Source organism: Trachurus japonicus, chromosome 14, assembly GCF_045865225.1.
Source record: "Trachurus japonicus isolate A0001 chromosome 14, Traja_1.0".
Taxonomy (NCBI): Eukaryota; Metazoa; Chordata; class Actinopteri; order Carangiformes; family Carangidae; genus Trachurus; species Trachurus japonicus.
This window is the reverse complement of record NC_140920.1, coordinates 30,378,901-30,396,884: the sequence shown is the minus strand read 5'-3', so window position 1 is coordinate 30,396,884 and position 17,984 is coordinate 30,378,901. Positions and strand designations below refer to the sequence as shown.

General features: G+C 40.3%; 1 pseudogene; it reads right to left on the bottom strand.

Annotated features, from left to right (window-relative positions):
- Window positions 1-6,884: 6,884 nt before the first annotated feature.
- LOC146975030 (P2X purinoceptor 7-like) lies at window positions 6,885-8,855 on the bottom strand (annotated as a pseudogene).
- Window positions 8,856-17,984: the final 9,129 nt, after the last annotated feature.

Sequence of the window (17,984 nt, the reverse complement as noted above, 5' to 3'; positions counted from 1 at the left end):
CGAGTGCACCGGAGTTCCGCAGCTCAATCAACAATTACCTCATGGAAATACAATCAGAGTTTTTTTTTTTTTTATCTTGCATATCACTTTATAACTATTATTATCGAGTGCTGGCCACGATATAGGCGCAAATGAGCATTTTTAAATTTACGTTTTTTGCTGGTGCACTCGGTGATCGACTCGTCAGGGCTTCCTCACCAACGAGTGGCTCCCGGAGGAGAAGTTGGTGAGTTGAGTTGCATCTCCTTGCTAAAGAAAACAGGCAAAGCTAGCAGATGTTTGACAACTCGTACTACGTGCTGGGACCCTGTGTGTACTATTGATGACATTTGGTGCAGTTCTGAGCATTATTTTGGGCAAATGGTGGCGTTTTGGTTGCGGTCAGACAGTGGATCCGGAGAGCGCCGTGTGTGGCGATATTGCGGTATTTGCTGAAGTTGGTGGATCTCGTGAATGTAGCGGTCGGGCAAATTGATCTCTCGAGGGGGGGTCTAACTTGGTGTTACGGTGTGTTTGACCATGGTTTACACTTACGCCGGAATTTCGCTTTAACCTGTGACCTTCAGCACCACGGACAGCGCCGCGGATGAGCCGCGGAGCTGCAGCTGTGAGCGTCTGGGCTCTGGGCTTAGGGCCTGGGGCCTCATTTATCAAAACTGTAAGTAAGCAGTGTAAAACTGCTGCTACTAAATGTTTTGCTTAGGCCTACGGTGAAAAGACAGCCCAAAATATTTACACCTTTTTCAGATCTATCAAACTGTGCGTGCACAACTCTGCACCTCAACTTTGATAACTGGATCCAAGAATGGTGCGCAGTTGCGCACGTGAACACACCTCCGTCCCGGAATGCCTACACAACCATATGGTCAGCACGTGCATATTAATTAGCCATGTGCGCTCTGTGGAGCGACAACAAAGTGACAACGAAGACAACGGGCTGAGGGAGGGGGAAAGAAAGCGAGATACATGGCATCGGGCAATAAATCAGGCAAAAACCTCCCAAATCTCAACAAAAGGGAGCAGAAAAAAGAATAATCTTATGTAATCTGCCCCTTTATTCCAGACAATCTTTTTTTTCTTCTTTTACCTATGTTAAAACAATGTAAAGCAGCAGGATAAACTCAGGTGACAGAATAATAACAGTCTCAGCTCTGCAGATCAGTGTGCGCTGCTGCCGGTGTGTTTTTAAACTTGGAGGGTTTGTTTTTTCTTCTCTAATAGGCCTATGTATTTGTGTATGAGAAACAGTGTCTCAGATGAAAAAATAAAAATAAATCAGAAGGACACTCTGACTATAACGTAATCAATCAATGTCGGAAAAGCGGAATGTTTGAAAAATAGTAAAGTGCCGCTACTCCGACAATGAAAAAAAAAAATGTCGGAATAGTGGGACGCTTAAAAAATAATGTTAATGCCGCTATTCCGACAATTAGAAGTCAATGTCGAAATAGCGGCATGTCTGAATAGCAGCATGTAACCGGCCTGACTTGCCTAGAAGGGCTTTGATCATACCCCTTCTATATGCAGGGTTCGTACGGTCATGAAAAACCTGGAAAAGTTATGGAAATTGAAAATGCAATTTCTAGGTCCTTGAAAAGTTATGGAAAAATAAAATCCTCTGTAAAGTTTTGGAAAAGTCATTGAAATATTGCGTGGTTAATACTTTGGATGTGTAATAGGCCTATTAAAAAAATAAATAGTGTAACGCAATCGCGTCGCCTGGCTCTAGCCCCGAACATTTCTTATTCAGCGAGTTAAACAGAAAGTGCACATTGACTGAGAAGGTAGTTTTGTAATTTCCCGGTCACAGTGAATGCAACACAGGCACGACGCCACGACCAATCAGAGAGAAGTGTTGTGGAAGCGGAGAATACTCCTCCGTGTTTTATTGACTAACAGCCGGGTAACCAAGGTGACAATCTGAACTCTAGCGTTCCGAGCGGTCCCAAAATCATCAGAAAAATGGAAAAATGGACGACATCAGGCGGTTTTTTACACGGAAAAGGGGAGACGTTTCTGCAGTTGTGGTGGCTGCGCGGCAGGGCGGACTGGCCACCGAGAGTACCGGGAGTTTTGTGTGTGTGTGTGTGTGTGTGTGTGTGTGCCTGCGTGTGTGTGCGCGTGCTACCTGCTGTAAAATGTAGGCTTATATATTGTATAAACATAGTTGGCTGAAAATCTTAGGACATGTTTAAAGCTCATCCATGTTGGAGCCTCCTTTCATATTTTATAGAGATGAGAATAGGGCAGAAGTTGTGGAAAAAGAGGAAACAGCCTTTGAAAGGCTGGTTGAAGCCAAAAGATTTAACAAATGGGTTTTGTTTTTGCTCTCCAGCCACAACTCCACTAGACCAGTTCTGAATGCCAGAATGCCTCATTTATGTGTTAAAAATCACAGAATTTTTTTGGGGGAGTGCCCCCAGACCCCCCTGCTAAAGTGCTTTAGATAGGCAGCAAACCGAGGACCGATGAATGGATGGAGCGATGGGGGGGGGGTCTTGAAAATTCATTTAAAGGTTATGGAAAAGTCATTGAAAAGTTATGGAAAACCATTGCTAAAAAAGTGTATGAACCCTGTATATGGAAGCCCTTTAAAAAACTACTACACATTTCTTGGGAAGCCACTGTGATTGCAGAATGCATTATTATTATTATAATTTTTTTTTTTTTGCTGTTATAGCCCTACAATCAAAAAAGCCCATGGTACAAAAATGTCCACTAAGGGCATATCAGGGAGTTCTATTGAAAAACTGAAACTACACAGAAAAAAATAATGCATCAAAATTGCTTTTGTTACTAATCTTTGACATATTCAAGGGTCTGGATTAACATAAAAAATCTCCCACCTCTGATCATTTTTATATCGAAAACCAGCTATTTTCAGTTTGTTTGTTTTTTCAAATATCCAGTTCACACTTCATTACTGCAAATTGCCAATAAAAATACAAAAGTTAGTAGTTTTGATAAGAACAGAGACTGACTGCAAGATCTGTGCAAAAAAATCTGGAGAAAAAAAATGTATCTGATATATTTAGATATTTAGATATATGAGTAGTTGTTTTGAGAAGACATTTATGTCCTTAAGGGTACAAGTGTGACTTTGCTACCAGAGTGTTACAGTATACTTTTCCTCCCAAGACTCCACCTGGCTGCCCTGCATTACAATGAAAATGTGGGCCGACAACAGGCAACATCTTCAAATGAGGAGTTATTTTCCAAAACGCTATAAATCCATTTTAATAGTTTTCAAGAAAATGACATTTTTTACCTAGACCCACCCATTTTGGTAATATTCAATTTATCCTGTTATAATGATTTGTTGGGTCAGTCTGAACATGTTGAACAATGAATATTAAATAAAACAACAATATTGTTGATTATAAATTCAAAGTTTATTTTTATTTTTTTTCAAAACGCTATAAATCCACTTTTTTTTTTTAAAGAAACTGATGGTTTATGCAAGAGAAACAAGAGAAAATGCAACACATTATATAAGGGACTCATACTTAAACTGTATATAAATCAAATAAGTGCAAATGCATAAAATAAATAAAAGCCAAATAATAATATAAACTAAATAGTAATTAATTACATGTTTCAATATTGTCAACCACAAAAAGATCATTTAAAAATAGCATACAAAACCATTAATTAAATACAACAATATAAAAAATACATTTAAATACATTACTTAATAACACATTTAGGCTAATAGACATTTAGTGCTGAACCTGTAAAGTAATGATAGTAATGATAACAATCTTCAATAGGCAAGTTAATTATTAATACATTCAAAGTCATTTTTTTAGTAAAGTGTCTAACGTGTAACAAGTAAACATACAGTATGTCTGAATAATTAAAAACATTCAATAACACATTCATTAAGTCATTCAGTAAAATGTAAATCGTAAAAAGTAGGACCAATGTCCGCTATTATACAAGTCACGTGTGTGAGATGTACTTTGAGTGTGTGAGGACAGAGAGAGATAGTGAGACAGTCAGTGTGTGTGTGTGTGAGAGAGAGACAGAGCGAGACCTTCACACTTTAGTATAAAAAGTAACGATAAAAATGATAACAATAAAGGCAAGTCATTCAAAATACATTCAAAGTAGTTTTAGTCAATCCAAAAACAAGTAGGACCAATTTGTCCACCACAAAAAAACTATTTATATTCAAGTCATAGGACCATTGTGAGGTGTGGTTTGAGTGTGTGAGAGGACAGAGAGAGAGAGACAGAGACAGAAAGAGTGTGTGAGCGTATGTGTGTGAGAGAGACTACTGATGCAGGCCAGATTACTCTTCATCACTTAGGCCTGCATTGTCAGTGACCTGACCGAGTGCATCATCATAATAAGCCTGCACGACATCAGAGACACCTATTGCTCCTAACAGTGACAGCACATCGCACTTCTTTGCGGCCTTCACAGAGGTCTGCTTTGGAAGAACCACTGGCTTCAGGTTAGCCCACCGCTTGCCCTGCTTTAACACACTGTGGAAACAATACTCGCCATTGTATGACGTCTTACAGCCAATCTTGTTGGTGCTCAAGTCAAGCATGCGTGCCTCACTGATTTTAAAGCCCCTCTGAGCCTTGACACACTCCTTTGTGGCTGACCTATAATCATATGCCTCCCAGTCTTTGCCATAGACATGAACATGGCCGAATTGCTCCAGGATGGTGTGGTATTCCTGAGGTAGTAGAATTGTGTCCATTTTCTTGATCTTCTGCTCAATTCTGCCGAAGACACGGTCAGCAGGGAGATAACTGTGGCCCCGTACAGGAAAGGTGTGCTCAATGCCCAGGTTTGGAAATAGCTGCCTAAGTTGCATGAGCATGGACACCATGCTCATGTTTTTGTTCTGCCCATAACAAGAGTCACTGAACAGCCGAAGCCCTCTCGAACTGCTAACTCTGTCCTGAAGTTGAACCTTGAGGCAGTCACACAGCGCAGACGCGATCATATTGCTGTCCTTTCTATTTTCGTTCTCCTGCCACACATACAGATGGACGTCATCTTTTACTTGCATACTGTTCTCTCCATTATGCACAACGACACCAAACAGGTAGAGGTACAGCTGCCGCGAGTAATAGGCCTGCCCTACTGGGGTTTTTGGAAGGACCATGTTTTGCATCATATCAAAACAGAGGGTCAAATGATCTTCTGCAACCCTGCCTAACATGTCATAAAACACGCGTGCTCTGCGGCGATGCAACATGAAGAATGCAGATTCCCTCCTCTTCTCCATCTCGGTTAGGTTTGGATCGGTAAACCTGATTTTGTACTTGGTACAATCGGAGCATGCATCTGCAGCAGGGTGACCAAAGCCAAGGTTGAAATTTTGTGAGAAGACAGAGTAGTAGAGGGAGTAGCTGGTGTGCTCATGGTTCTGAGCCTCAAAGAGCTCATGCATCTTTCGCACATTCAAGTCACTGGGGAGATACTTGCGGCCCGGTGCTCCTCTCCGCCCATAATGGCTGGCCCTGCAGGTGAAAGACTTGATGTGCTCAACAATGAGCTCCCTTCTCTGTGCCTGCTCCTCACTGTGCCGTGCACCACCTCTTCTCTCTGGGCGAGCCTCTGCAGTCTGAGCATAATATTGAGCCACCCGGGACACACGGTCCTTGCTGATGCCTGTGAAAGTAAATTATTATTAGATTGTCACATACATTGTTTGGAGCCAGTATTAAATAAATAGAAACTACACACAACTATAACTACACATTACTCCTTCCCCCATTCCAGTTTTCTCCTTAGCAGTGGTTAGGAACCTCTTTTCCTTAACATATCACCTTATACAGCTCTATCTATCTCTCCCTTTCCCTCTCTCTTTTTACAGACAACCTACAGTCTCTGGTGATACAGATGCCTATGTGATACAGTTTGTTTGTTTAACCTCAAAGCCATCAACACACACACACACACACACACACACACACACACACACACACACACACACACACACACACACACACACACACACACACACAAATCTTCGTCACAATGGAGAAACCTACAAGATGATATTTCATTCTTAAACTTAAGTTGTACTCACCAAAAACTTTGATGAAGGTCGCCTTACAAACAGGCACCTTCTCCGGGTGGTTGTTACACAAGAGCCGGTACTTCACCGTCACACTCCGGTTCTTGTGTTTGTTAACGTCCTGGACCTTCGGACATTTCCTTTTGACATGGCTGATGTCCAGGAGATCAAGTATTGCCCTGTCCTGTGCTACTTTGTCTGGTTTGTTATAAAACTAATCAAAATTCCTCATCAGGTCCTCCGGCGACAGCTTCTCGGCCTGACAGAAACTTTCCGCTGTGGCTTTGTGCTGACATCCGACTGTCGGGAATAACGCCCCGCCGGAGTGACGAGCCTTCTTCTCCTGGTTTTTTTTGTGGCTTTCTCTGTCCAGTCGGCGTTTTCGACCCCTCGGTGTCGGCCTCACTGGTTCTTCAAGGCCATCAAAATTGTTGAAAGAGCTCATTTTCGGAAAGACTGAATCAGAATCTGAATCGCTCGGGACTGAATGAAAACAAACACCGGCTCAGAGCACCACCATGTTGGATTGCGTAGAGCGCTAATCGAATTCTGATTGGTCGAGAGAGGACATATCGCGTTTAGGTTAAAAATAGGTTTGGCGCTTATCGCGGTTTGGAGGGGAACTGCATCTTGCGGTGCCTTTTAAACAGGGAAATGTAGCGATTTGACGTGATACGTTGATGGAGCAGTGAATAGGCTCACTACACAACAAAATGGCGTGACAAACTAATTTTTTTTAAAATTGGCGTTTATCACGTTTTGGAAAAGAGCTCCTCAAATGGAGAGCTGCTCTACAGAGTCAACTTCCCCAAATCAAAACGCGGAGAATGCACTGCAAAGCCAGTGAAAGAAAAGCCAACATTTCGTAAGTTTTTCTATTTATTAAAAGACCACAAATTAAAATAAACATGGATACAGCAACACAATAGATTGAAAATAAATAAACACAAACAAATAATATTTAAATAATTTTTAGATGGCTTTAGAAATAAATAATTAATAGGGAGAATGTATAAATACGTAGTAATTCAGATAAATAAGTTGACCTCACTGCAGCACAAGGCTTTTTAGTTCCAGTGCAATTTTATTAAACAATACTTTTTGTTTATTTCACTGCAGATTACGTAGACACACTGTTGGACCTGATCTTTGGAGAAGTTTTCCATGACCCTGCCCCATATCTGGATGAGGTCTTGAAAATCAAGATCCCTGAGGACCTCTCTGCGCAGTATGACAAACCTGACAAGCTGGATGTTATAGCTAATTATGTGTCGAGGTTCAATCAAGGGCAGGTCTGAACCCCACATACTGTTGTTCGGCATCAGGGAACTCTGCACGAATCCTCAGCACCACGCAGGCAGGCAGCACAACTCTGACTCTCCGCCCCAGAAAGCCCCAGCACCAGCTCACGAAACTTCTGTAGGCGAGGTATCTGTATTGGCTGGACACAATTCGATGTTCACATCCATTGCAACCAGACAATTTATTTGTTGTCATTTTCATATATAAGGTCCAACTGTTCTACTTAATTTTTTGTTTTTATTTATTTATTACATAGCCTAATTGTGAAATTAAATTCGGTATTACTTTTGTGAAAATGTAATCTGAATCTGAACAAATCATTAGTAGTTATGCATTTTTGCTTCTCTTTCTGAAAACTTAGGCTTAATTAAATATTATTATTATTATATTACATTATATTATTATTATTGGTATTATTATTATATTGCATTATATGGTTATTATTATTGGTATTATTAGTATTATATTATTATTATTATTATTGTTAGTATTATTGTATTACATTATATTATTATTGGTATTATTATTATATTGCATTATATGGTTATTATTATTGGTATTATTAGTATTATATTACATTATATTATTATTGGTATTATTATTATATTGCATTATATGGTTATTATTATTGGTATTATTAGTATTATATTACATTATATTATTATTATTGTTATTATTATTATATTACATTATATTATTATTATTGGTATTATTTTTATTATGTTACATTGTATTATTATTGGTATCATTATTATTATTATATTACATTATATTGTTATTATTATCAACAAATGTTTCTTTCAATAAAAAAAGTATTTTATAATATTATTATTATTGGTATTATTGTTATTATTATTATATTACATTATATTATTATTATTGGTATTATTGTTATTATTATTATATTACATTATATTATTATTATTATTGGTATTATTATTATTATTATATTACATTATATTATTATTATTATTGGTATTATTTTTATTATGTTACATTATATTATTATTGGTATCATTATTATTATTATATTACATTATATTGTTATTATTATTATTATTATTATCAACAAATGTTTCTTTCAATTAAAAAAAGTCTGTACTAACTGTTCTGTGTTTTCATTGTTTGATATGTAATGTACATGTTAAAGATAGTAATTAAAAGCAATAGATGAAGCAGTTATCTACTTTGCATCATAACACTTGTGACTAAAAGCTTACTGCACTATTCCCCTCAGACGTAGGGGTCAATAGTCCGCCCGATAAATGTTTAACGCATTTTGCAATAAAAAAACATTGAGGCAGACTGGTTCCAGGCCAGGATGACCCACCATGCACGATGGTGGGTCAGGAAGCTGCTGTAGTCTTCTCGTAACCTAGAAATAATAAAAGGTAAGTGAGTGGCAGTGGATTATAGAAAAGACTGCAATGTGACAATCATGTTCTGTTTTGACATGTAGGCCTACTTCTAGTATCTCCATGCAGCATATATTCTCCACTTCTGAAGGCATCTGTTGACAATTGCCACAGGAACACCTGTTTTTCAGCAGAATTATTATTAGGCTAATCATTGGAAACTAATACAGCTAAGCAAGTGGTTTTGTTTCTTATGTAACACTTTACGTTTTTAAACCGTTGTAACCGATTAAAAACAATATTGCTGGAGGATTAAGAGGTGATGGGAGGCCACTTGGTCTATTGAAAACTTTGTTGAAAACTGCTGGCTGTAATTAATCACAGGTCGTCATTGCAAATTAGAACAGGTTGTCAAATGACGTGCCTGGGTACATAAAGGTTTAATACCAGTAAAAGCCAGCCGAGGTTTTGCTAAGCTCTATTATGTGTTTACATAACACTGGAGAAAGGTTGTCAGCTGTTACAGAGACGTTCTATCCACCACTAACTGGAGTAGTTTCATGTGGTGTCCGACAACGGGAGGGTTTTAACAGCTGACGTCCTGATATTAGCTTTGCTGCTGCTGTTAGCTGTCAGCAGCAGCAAAGCTAACGGCTACGATATAGCCATGACTAGTTGCAGAGGCGTGCACACAGAAATAGTGATGTATGTTCGGTAATTCATTTTATAGACTTGACAAACATCAGATTAGTCAGGGCGGTTTTGGCAGCCCGGAGCCTCCACATTTGGTGCCTAGTACACCGGTGGCTAACCAGTTAGCCGCTCGCTAGAATGCTACTACGGGGTGAAGGGTGAAACCGGGTGAAACGGAAGTTGAAAACCGACTTTCCGTTGTGGTATGACGCAATGGATCATAACGTTAGACGGCCAGTAAGTTAAAGCCCCTAAAACGTTAGTCTAGTAACATAACATGAATGTTGAAGAAACAAACTGAACTACTTACCACTGTAAAACCTCTAACCCAATTCTCGGCTGTCTAACGTTACTGTCGTCTTCCTCATTTTCTGAGCCGGAGTCGGACTCCGGCTCAAACATGTAGGGTTGCACATCCATGGGTTGCACAGGTTCAGCAGCCATTTCTCAAACTCAACCGTTGCCATGGTCACACGACGCCGTCGTCACGTCTTCCGCCCAGCAGGAAGGAGTGGGCGGGGCTAGCAGTAGCTCATTAGAATTTAAAGGGAAAGGCACTAAAACTGACCATTTAGAGCAGGGCTGTGAAACTGGTGTGTAGAGAACCCAGCTGTGCTCAATCTTTTTGTTTTTCTGACCAAAGCATGTTACTAACATTACTTTTAGACATCAAGGTACCATGTCAAGAAGCAGAAACGAGCATAATATGTCCCCTTTAACAGTTTTCACCCTAACAAGTTCATGGTTAAAGTGAATGTGATTTTTTTCCACAAGTCAACCACCTTCATCTCACAAGATGACCTCTCTGTAATGACATACAACATATTGTTTTAATTCCTGACAGGGGCTCTAAAAAGAAAAAGCAGACAAAGAAATCTGACTCAGCTAAGCACAAGTCTGAAGAACAACCCACATAGCAAAAGGACTCCGCCGCGGATCCGCCGCGGAGGTAGTGCGGCTTCCGGAACGGACCCGCGAAACGGACCCGTATCGGAGTCCACTTGCACTCCGTGACGGATCCGCTACGAAGGCGGATTGCGGACCCGCCCTGGCTCCGCGCTGCATCCGGTCCGCATCCGCGATTAACACCATACCTCCGCGGCGGGTCCGTTCGGGGCCCGTAAATCCGCCACGGATCCGCAACGGACTCATAAAAACCTCTGTCCCGGGTCCGTTCCGGACCCGCAAATCCGCCACGGATCCGCAACGGACTCATAAAAACCTCTGTCCCGGGTCCGTTCCGGACCCGCAAATCCGCCACGGATCCGCAACGGATCAGAAAAACCTCTGTCCCGGGTTAGGGTTAGGGGTTAACCCACCTCATTTTCAAAATCCCAATAAAATAAATAATAAAATATCAGAAAATGAATAAATGAAATGAACGAGAAGAAGTTCAGTACAAATTGTTTAATTCTTTAACCCTCATACCTCATTACAAAAAAGTGAACACTTTTTATTTAAAAAACTGAATTTTCTAGAACATTTTGAATTTTCTAGAACATTTTGAATTCTGCTCTCATGGAAACAACTGCAATGGCATTTTAAACATTAGATTAAAACACTGATCATTAAAAAACAAATCACCAACATTGCCATGCTGTCGAGATGCAATTTATGTATTATCAGATTTTTGTTTAGAAACACAATTTCTGACATTTTGACCATTTTTGAAATCTGCCTTGACAGCAGCTGCCAGGCTTTGACTCCCTGAGTCTATTTTGAGAAGTACATCAGTTTTCACTCCCAGACAATTAGCTCAGTGAGTTACAGTAGGAGCTGGTTCTTGATGTCCGAGGCTGTGGGTTCAAGACCCAACAAGGGAGTTGATTAAAATAACAGATGGTCTTTATGAAACATATGTGCAAAATTTTTGAGTCACAGTAGATGTTTAACAAATATATATCAGAATTTTACCTCTTTCTACAGTGAAGGTGTTACAGTAATATAGGCTATTCCACTTCAGTTCTGATCATGACTACCACTACCAAGTTTAAAAAAAAAAAATACACAATCTGACCAAACATGAGGATAACTATTTCCAGTGTGCATTAGTGGAGAAACCCCCCTAACCCCCTAGTGGACAGAAATGTACACATAGTGCTACTGACACGGGGGTTCTCTTGTGGATGGAGGTGGTGGGACACGTCTCCTCACTGCCCGATCTGCCGCAAGGTTGAAAAATCGGATGGCGTGTTTTGTCACCTCCTCATCTGTGGCTGACTTTGTTATGGCATTTTTTCTTACAGCACCTGTAATCAAACAGACAGATATGTTTATGTTTATAGGGAGTGCCGTGCTCTTTTCCAAAGTTTTAGTCAAGTGTACCGGCAATTTAGACCATTTTTGTACAGCCATAGTGTATTCTATATTATTGTCACCAACACATAATATGGCTCATTTGAAAGGTGAAACTTTGCTTCAAATGGCCACAAACCGTTTGTTTCTACGTGCCTCCATTCCTGAGAAAACTCAAGCTAAACATGGCTGGGTTTCACCAAAATTGAAAATTCGACTGAGCCTCGTGAAAATTGTTGGTGCCTGTCGCTCTTCTGAAACTCGCATTTCTGGATCAAAGGGCTCGTGTAAGATAAATATAGGCTACAACAATTGTTGTCGGGGGCGGGGTGGGGGCACTAAACAACAATAACACAGACGTGTCACAGCCTCTCGCCGCGGAACGTGAGGGTCTCTCGGCCACAGCAACTCGGGAACACCGGTCCCACCGGTGGTTGCGGTCCTTCTGTGGTACGGGTCGGTGCCAGCGGCCTGCTTTGGCCCAGAGACCATCACATTTTACCGCGGGAGGACTTTGGGGAGGACACGGTGTTGCTCGAGGTGAAGACCGGGCGGGACTGTCGGCTGAGAGCTTCCTGTTCGGCTCTGAGCTGCTGCAGCCTCGCGGGTGAGAGCAGAGCAGCTGCGCTATGATAAAAACTTCCAGATCATGAGCTGTCATGAGTTTTTGATCGTCATCTATTCCAGTTCTGCTCGTCGTAGAGTCCCCAAATTTACACAATAAGGTGTGTTAAAGTGTCTATTTTCATAATTTAAAAAGAAAAGCAAAAAATATAAAATTACGTTTTTGGCACTCAGTGAGTTAATATTACTTTGAATTATATACTTACTGAAGAGCAAAGTCTTTGTCGCCATTCTACTGAATGGCTTTTTGTTGTTGACACCCTTCCAGTTGATTTGATTAGAGACCTCATCTGTGAAGATCCGGCTCAAAATGTTCCAGGTCACCCGCTTTACATCCTGGCCTCCGATAGTGGCCAAAGAAGAAATCTAAAGGGCAAAGACATCTTTTTAAAATAGACAGCAGGTAAACATTTCTAAGCTTAAAGCAGAAGTAAGCGATCCGGTGGTTTTGGCTAACTTCTTGTCAGCCGATGGAGTTAGCAGTCCCCGCCCTCGTCCCTACGTCACCACATTCACGCGCATCCCTTGGCTGCACACACAGAGAGGACTGCCCCTTTATGCCGTTCTCTCTCCTCATTGGATAAAGGTTGTAGGATACAAGGAAAGAGCAGAGTGACTGACAGACCCGTGTTTCAGACCCAACAATTTCTGAGGAGACTCAGATCTTTTGGAGTTAGTAGAGACATTCTACATCTGTTCTTCTGCTCCACAATTCAATCTGTCCTGCTGTACGTTTGTCCGGTTTGGTTCTGTGGTCTGTCTGTCCAGCTAAAGGGCAGGATACAGAGACTCCTGAGAATCTGCTCCAAGCTGGCAGGCGTATCTGTGGAGAGTGGCTTTCTCCACAGTTGGACTGAGCACTCCCTGAGGCTGGCCAGGAAAATCACACTGGACCCTGCACATGTGCTACACGAGGAGTACCAGCTCCTGCCCTCTGGGAGACGCTTCAGGGTTCCACGCTGCAGGAAAAACAAATATAAGTTTTCCTTTGTCCCTCACTCCACGGCTCTACTAAACAACTCGCGCTGACCCCCCCCCCCCCATATCTTAATCTTTATCTTAATCATGCACACACATTCACACCCACACATTACGGGATCCCTGGACTCTTGCACACACTTTGACTTTTACTTTTATTTATACGTATGATGCTTCTTTTTTAATGTATGATTTGTCTAAGTATGATATGTGTTGAGTGGGATTGTGATGATTGTTGAGCTGCTGTGCAGCACAAATTTCCGCAAGGACAATAAAGGTCTTTTAAGTTTTAAGTTTTTAAGTTTAACACTCTATAGAAGTGATTGCTGTCGGAAGATACAACTATTTAAGACTTATATTAACACAAATATTCCGCTTACTTCTGCTTTAAGTTGCATTTACAGTGTTTTTGTTCCTGTTGAAAGCGTCCAGAAATGTAGAAAAACATCCTTTTTTTTATACATTATTTTTTTGAAACATGTACTTGGCTCACACCCTCATGGACCTGTGCCACCTTTAATGTCAAACCAGGGAGATTGTTGCTCACTGACAGAATCTTACCACTGGGAAAAGGCAGTTCAGGATTTGCAATAATCATGGACAATCATGGACAATCAATAAACCTAATGGCACCATTCATATCAAGTAAGAAAACTCACCACTCTCTGTCGAGCCGGGCCATTTGAGGCTTCTTTTAAAAACATTTCGAAGGCCTCCACTGCCTCCAATTGTTCCAGGGGAAACTCGATGTTCTCAGGCATCTCAATATCTGGCCCTGAGGTGCTGTTCAGCCTGCTGCTGAGGTAGTTCACCTTTGCCACAAGCTGGTCTTGTTGCTGTTTAATGGTTTCCAGCAGGGTAAGGATGTGGATCTCAGCCGCTGTTGACAAACATAAAATATACAGCTAAAATATAGTGTTTAAAACAGGGCTATTCAACTTCATTACCATGTGGGCCAGACACTATAGGGACCAGAGCCACCACAAGAGGGGACTGCGAGGACCTTGAATCGAGACCAGCCTAGGGTAAGTCCTTAAACAGCTTTTTTTTTTAAAATTTTTATATCCCATATCCATGATAAATGCTCTGTCTTTTTCATTAGGCCTGTGTTAATCTGAAAACAGTAGGATTGAATAAAATTGTTGTTTTTAAGAAATCTTGTAAGACATTGTTTTACTGTTTAAAGCAGAAGTAAGTGGAATATTTGTGTTAATATAAGTCTTAAATAGTTATATCTTCCGACAGCAATCACTTATATTTGTTTTATTTGTTTTATTTGTTAGGATCCCCATTAGCTGCACTCTAGAACGCTGCTAGTCTTCCTGGGGTCCACAGGATCACACAATCTGCAATCACAACATAAAGGCAAGTCAACAAAATCTTACATTAAATCTGTACCATCAGATTATCATCCACATCAAAGAACCTGTGTAAGACAACTCCGATGTACAGCAGTTATAAAATAAAATAAAATAAAAAGAATAAAATAAGAGGGTAAAACAAATGAAGATGACAACAAGAGACCCTATTACGCTACATAAGACCCTTTATGTGTATGTGTGTGTGCATGTGTATGTGTGCGTATGTTATTTTACAGATATGAAATTCCAAGATATTTTTTTATTTGCTTTTTGAATGTTAGTTTGTGTGTGAGTTTAGTTATTGGCAGTGGTAAGGAGTTCCATGATTTGATCTATTCATTGATCTATATAGAGTGTTTGGTCTGAAACACGGGTCTGTCAGTCACTCTACTCTGCTGTAAGCCGAAGAGAAAACTTTCCTTGTATCCTACAACCTTTATCCAATGAGGAGAGAGAACGGCATAAAGGGGCGGTCCTCTCTGTGTGTGCAGCCAAGGGATGCGCGTCAGTGTGGTGACGTAGGGACGAGGGCGGGGGCTGCTAACTCCAAAATGACCGGATTGCTTACTTCTGCTTTAATTTTCATTGAATAAAAGAAAGTAGGGATAAGTAGTCAACTAAAATAACATGACACCGTGGACTGGTGTTCCTCCTGTATTTTTTCAGTCACCAGCCGCCACTGCTATATACTGTAAATATATATTTTTATAATTCAATGAACCATGTCAGCCATATATATTTTTATATTTCAATGAATCATGTCAATTTCAAATGTATAGATATATATATTTTTTATAATTCAACAAATCATGTCAAGCACAACTGTGTAGATTTATATTTAAATGAATCATGTCAATTGCAACTGTATAGATACATTCAAGCACAACTGTATAGATGTATATTTTTATATTTAAATGAATCACTCTATACTTCCTACTCTAGCACTCATTGTTCATTAATATGCATTGTCCCGACTAAATAAACAAATAAAGTAAAGTAAAGGACAACCACTGGGTCTTCACGGGCCACCCAAAATATGCCATGGCTAAAATGACTATTGTGGCTATAAGAGACATGCGTTCATTAGTATCCAGCTACATTTAATCATAGCTCTCTCTTGTTCCGTACAAAAGTGACCGAGGGCTAGTTGTGGGAATTCTTTCCAAAAATCTGTGGCACAGAATGACCCCCCAGTGTTTGTCAGTTATTGCTCACCAGAGCAGGGAATGGTATCGGCCATTCTTCCCCCTCGCCATGTTGGTCTGTAGACCAGGCTTGTACTGGGCTCCTCTGTTCGCTGCAGGGCTGGTGCGGGGGGTGGAGGGAGTTGAGGAGGGACTGCTGTTCCTAATCCATAGTGAGGTGGGTGGTGTGCGAGTGGGGGAAAACATTGTATTAAATGGAAGTCATCTGTTAACCATGAGTGATAATACACATGGGGACTTTTTATTCACTAATATTTCAGAGATCAGTCTGTACCTTCAGAAACTCTTCGCATAGTAAAAGCGGGTGCAGGGAGTTGAGGTGATGGCAGGTGTTGTGGTCCTGCCCCATGGTGAGGTGCTAAGGGAGAGAAATTGGTATTAAATGGTTGTGATCTGTTAACCATGGTAGGCTGCAAGCCACAGGGCCAAACCATAGCAACCAAAAAAATCTCTGGTATACATGAATTTGTACATTTCAACATTTTGGTATGCACTACCTATTTCAACCCCATGAATGAATTGACATTGAAAATCAATACGTTTCAATACAATTTGATAATGATGAATGATGAATTTAATATTGCATGCTGGATGCTGAGACTGCTGAGGCAATATTGCATGAATGCAGATGTTTTTAACTGACAACATATTTTGCTGAGATTTTGATATTTTGAAAGTTACAATTTCATTAGAGTATGCAGAAAATCTAAGATGGTAAAGCAGATGCAATCTGTTGATTTGAAACAGAGTGATCATCAGAATCAGCTTTATTGGCCAGGTTTGCGTAAACAAACAAGGAATTTGACTCAGGTTAACTTGCTGTGTTAATATAGATGGGGCCACTATATCCAATATTATTTCAGAGATCAGTCTTTACCTAGATAGTTTTCTCCAGGAGGAGTAGACACTCTGGCACTGCAAACTGGCACTCCTCGAGATGGTGGAGCTGAAGGAATAGATACAAGGAGAGGGGAATATCTTTAGCACCAAGAATGTCGACCATCTCTAATATTAAAGCAGAAGTAAGCGATCCGGTTGTTCTTTTCAGATGTTAGCAGTCCCCGCCCTCATCATGGATCTATTGGTCCTCGTCCCTCCGTCACCACATTCACGCGCGTCCCTTGGCTGCACACACAGCCCTTCATGCCGTTCTCTCTCCTCATTGGATAAAGGTTGTAGGATACAAGGAAGTATACAAGAAGTTTTCTCCTTGGCTCAGAGCAGAGCAGAGTGACTGACAGACCCGTGTTTCAGACCAAACACTCTATAGAAGTGATTGCTGTCGGAAGATACAACTATTTAAGACTTATATTAACACAAACATTCCGCTTACTTCTGCTTTAATATTATGATTTTGTTATTTCGATGTTAAGAGATTATTTCTTACTCTGCCAGTGTGAGTTGGAAGTCTGTGGCGATTCACCATTTTCTTCTTCCTCACTGTCACTGGTGTCAGAGTCCCCAAAACGATGGCTGTTAAGTAACCATATCATTATGGTTATTGCAATCCCAAATGTTATTATTATTATTATTATTATAACAAAAACAAGACAGAACACACTTACACTGGCTTTCTAGGTCTCTTTTGTGGCAGCAGTTCACCCTCCTGCTCTGCCTCAGATTGAAGTTCCGAGGTGTTGCAGCCGGTCTGGTATTGGGCCATGAGCCTCATGGCGTCTTTGTAGTTGTCTAAAATTGAATATGTTAAAATGAACATGAGTTTCAAATTAGCTGTAAAGCTTCACATAATATTATTATTAGTATTAGTATTATTGATGATGATGATGATAATAATAATAATAATAGATGATGATGATGATTATTATTATTTTTAATTAACCAGGTTGGTCTCATTGAGAACACAAAGTATCTCTTACAAGTATCTCTTGGCCAAGAATAGTATCAGTATAAATGTAACATTTTAAACAATGCAAGGCAAAGACAATTTCATGTGCATTTTCAGAAGATAGATAGAATAGGTTACTCCAAGCAGAAGGAGAAGCAACCATGAAATTATTTCAAACAAGAATTTTATGAATTGACATACCACAAGTTCTGACGACCTTTACGTCATATCTTGGCCAGTTTGGCTCATGCTCCTCCTCGTTAGCAGCTGCCCTTTTCACAC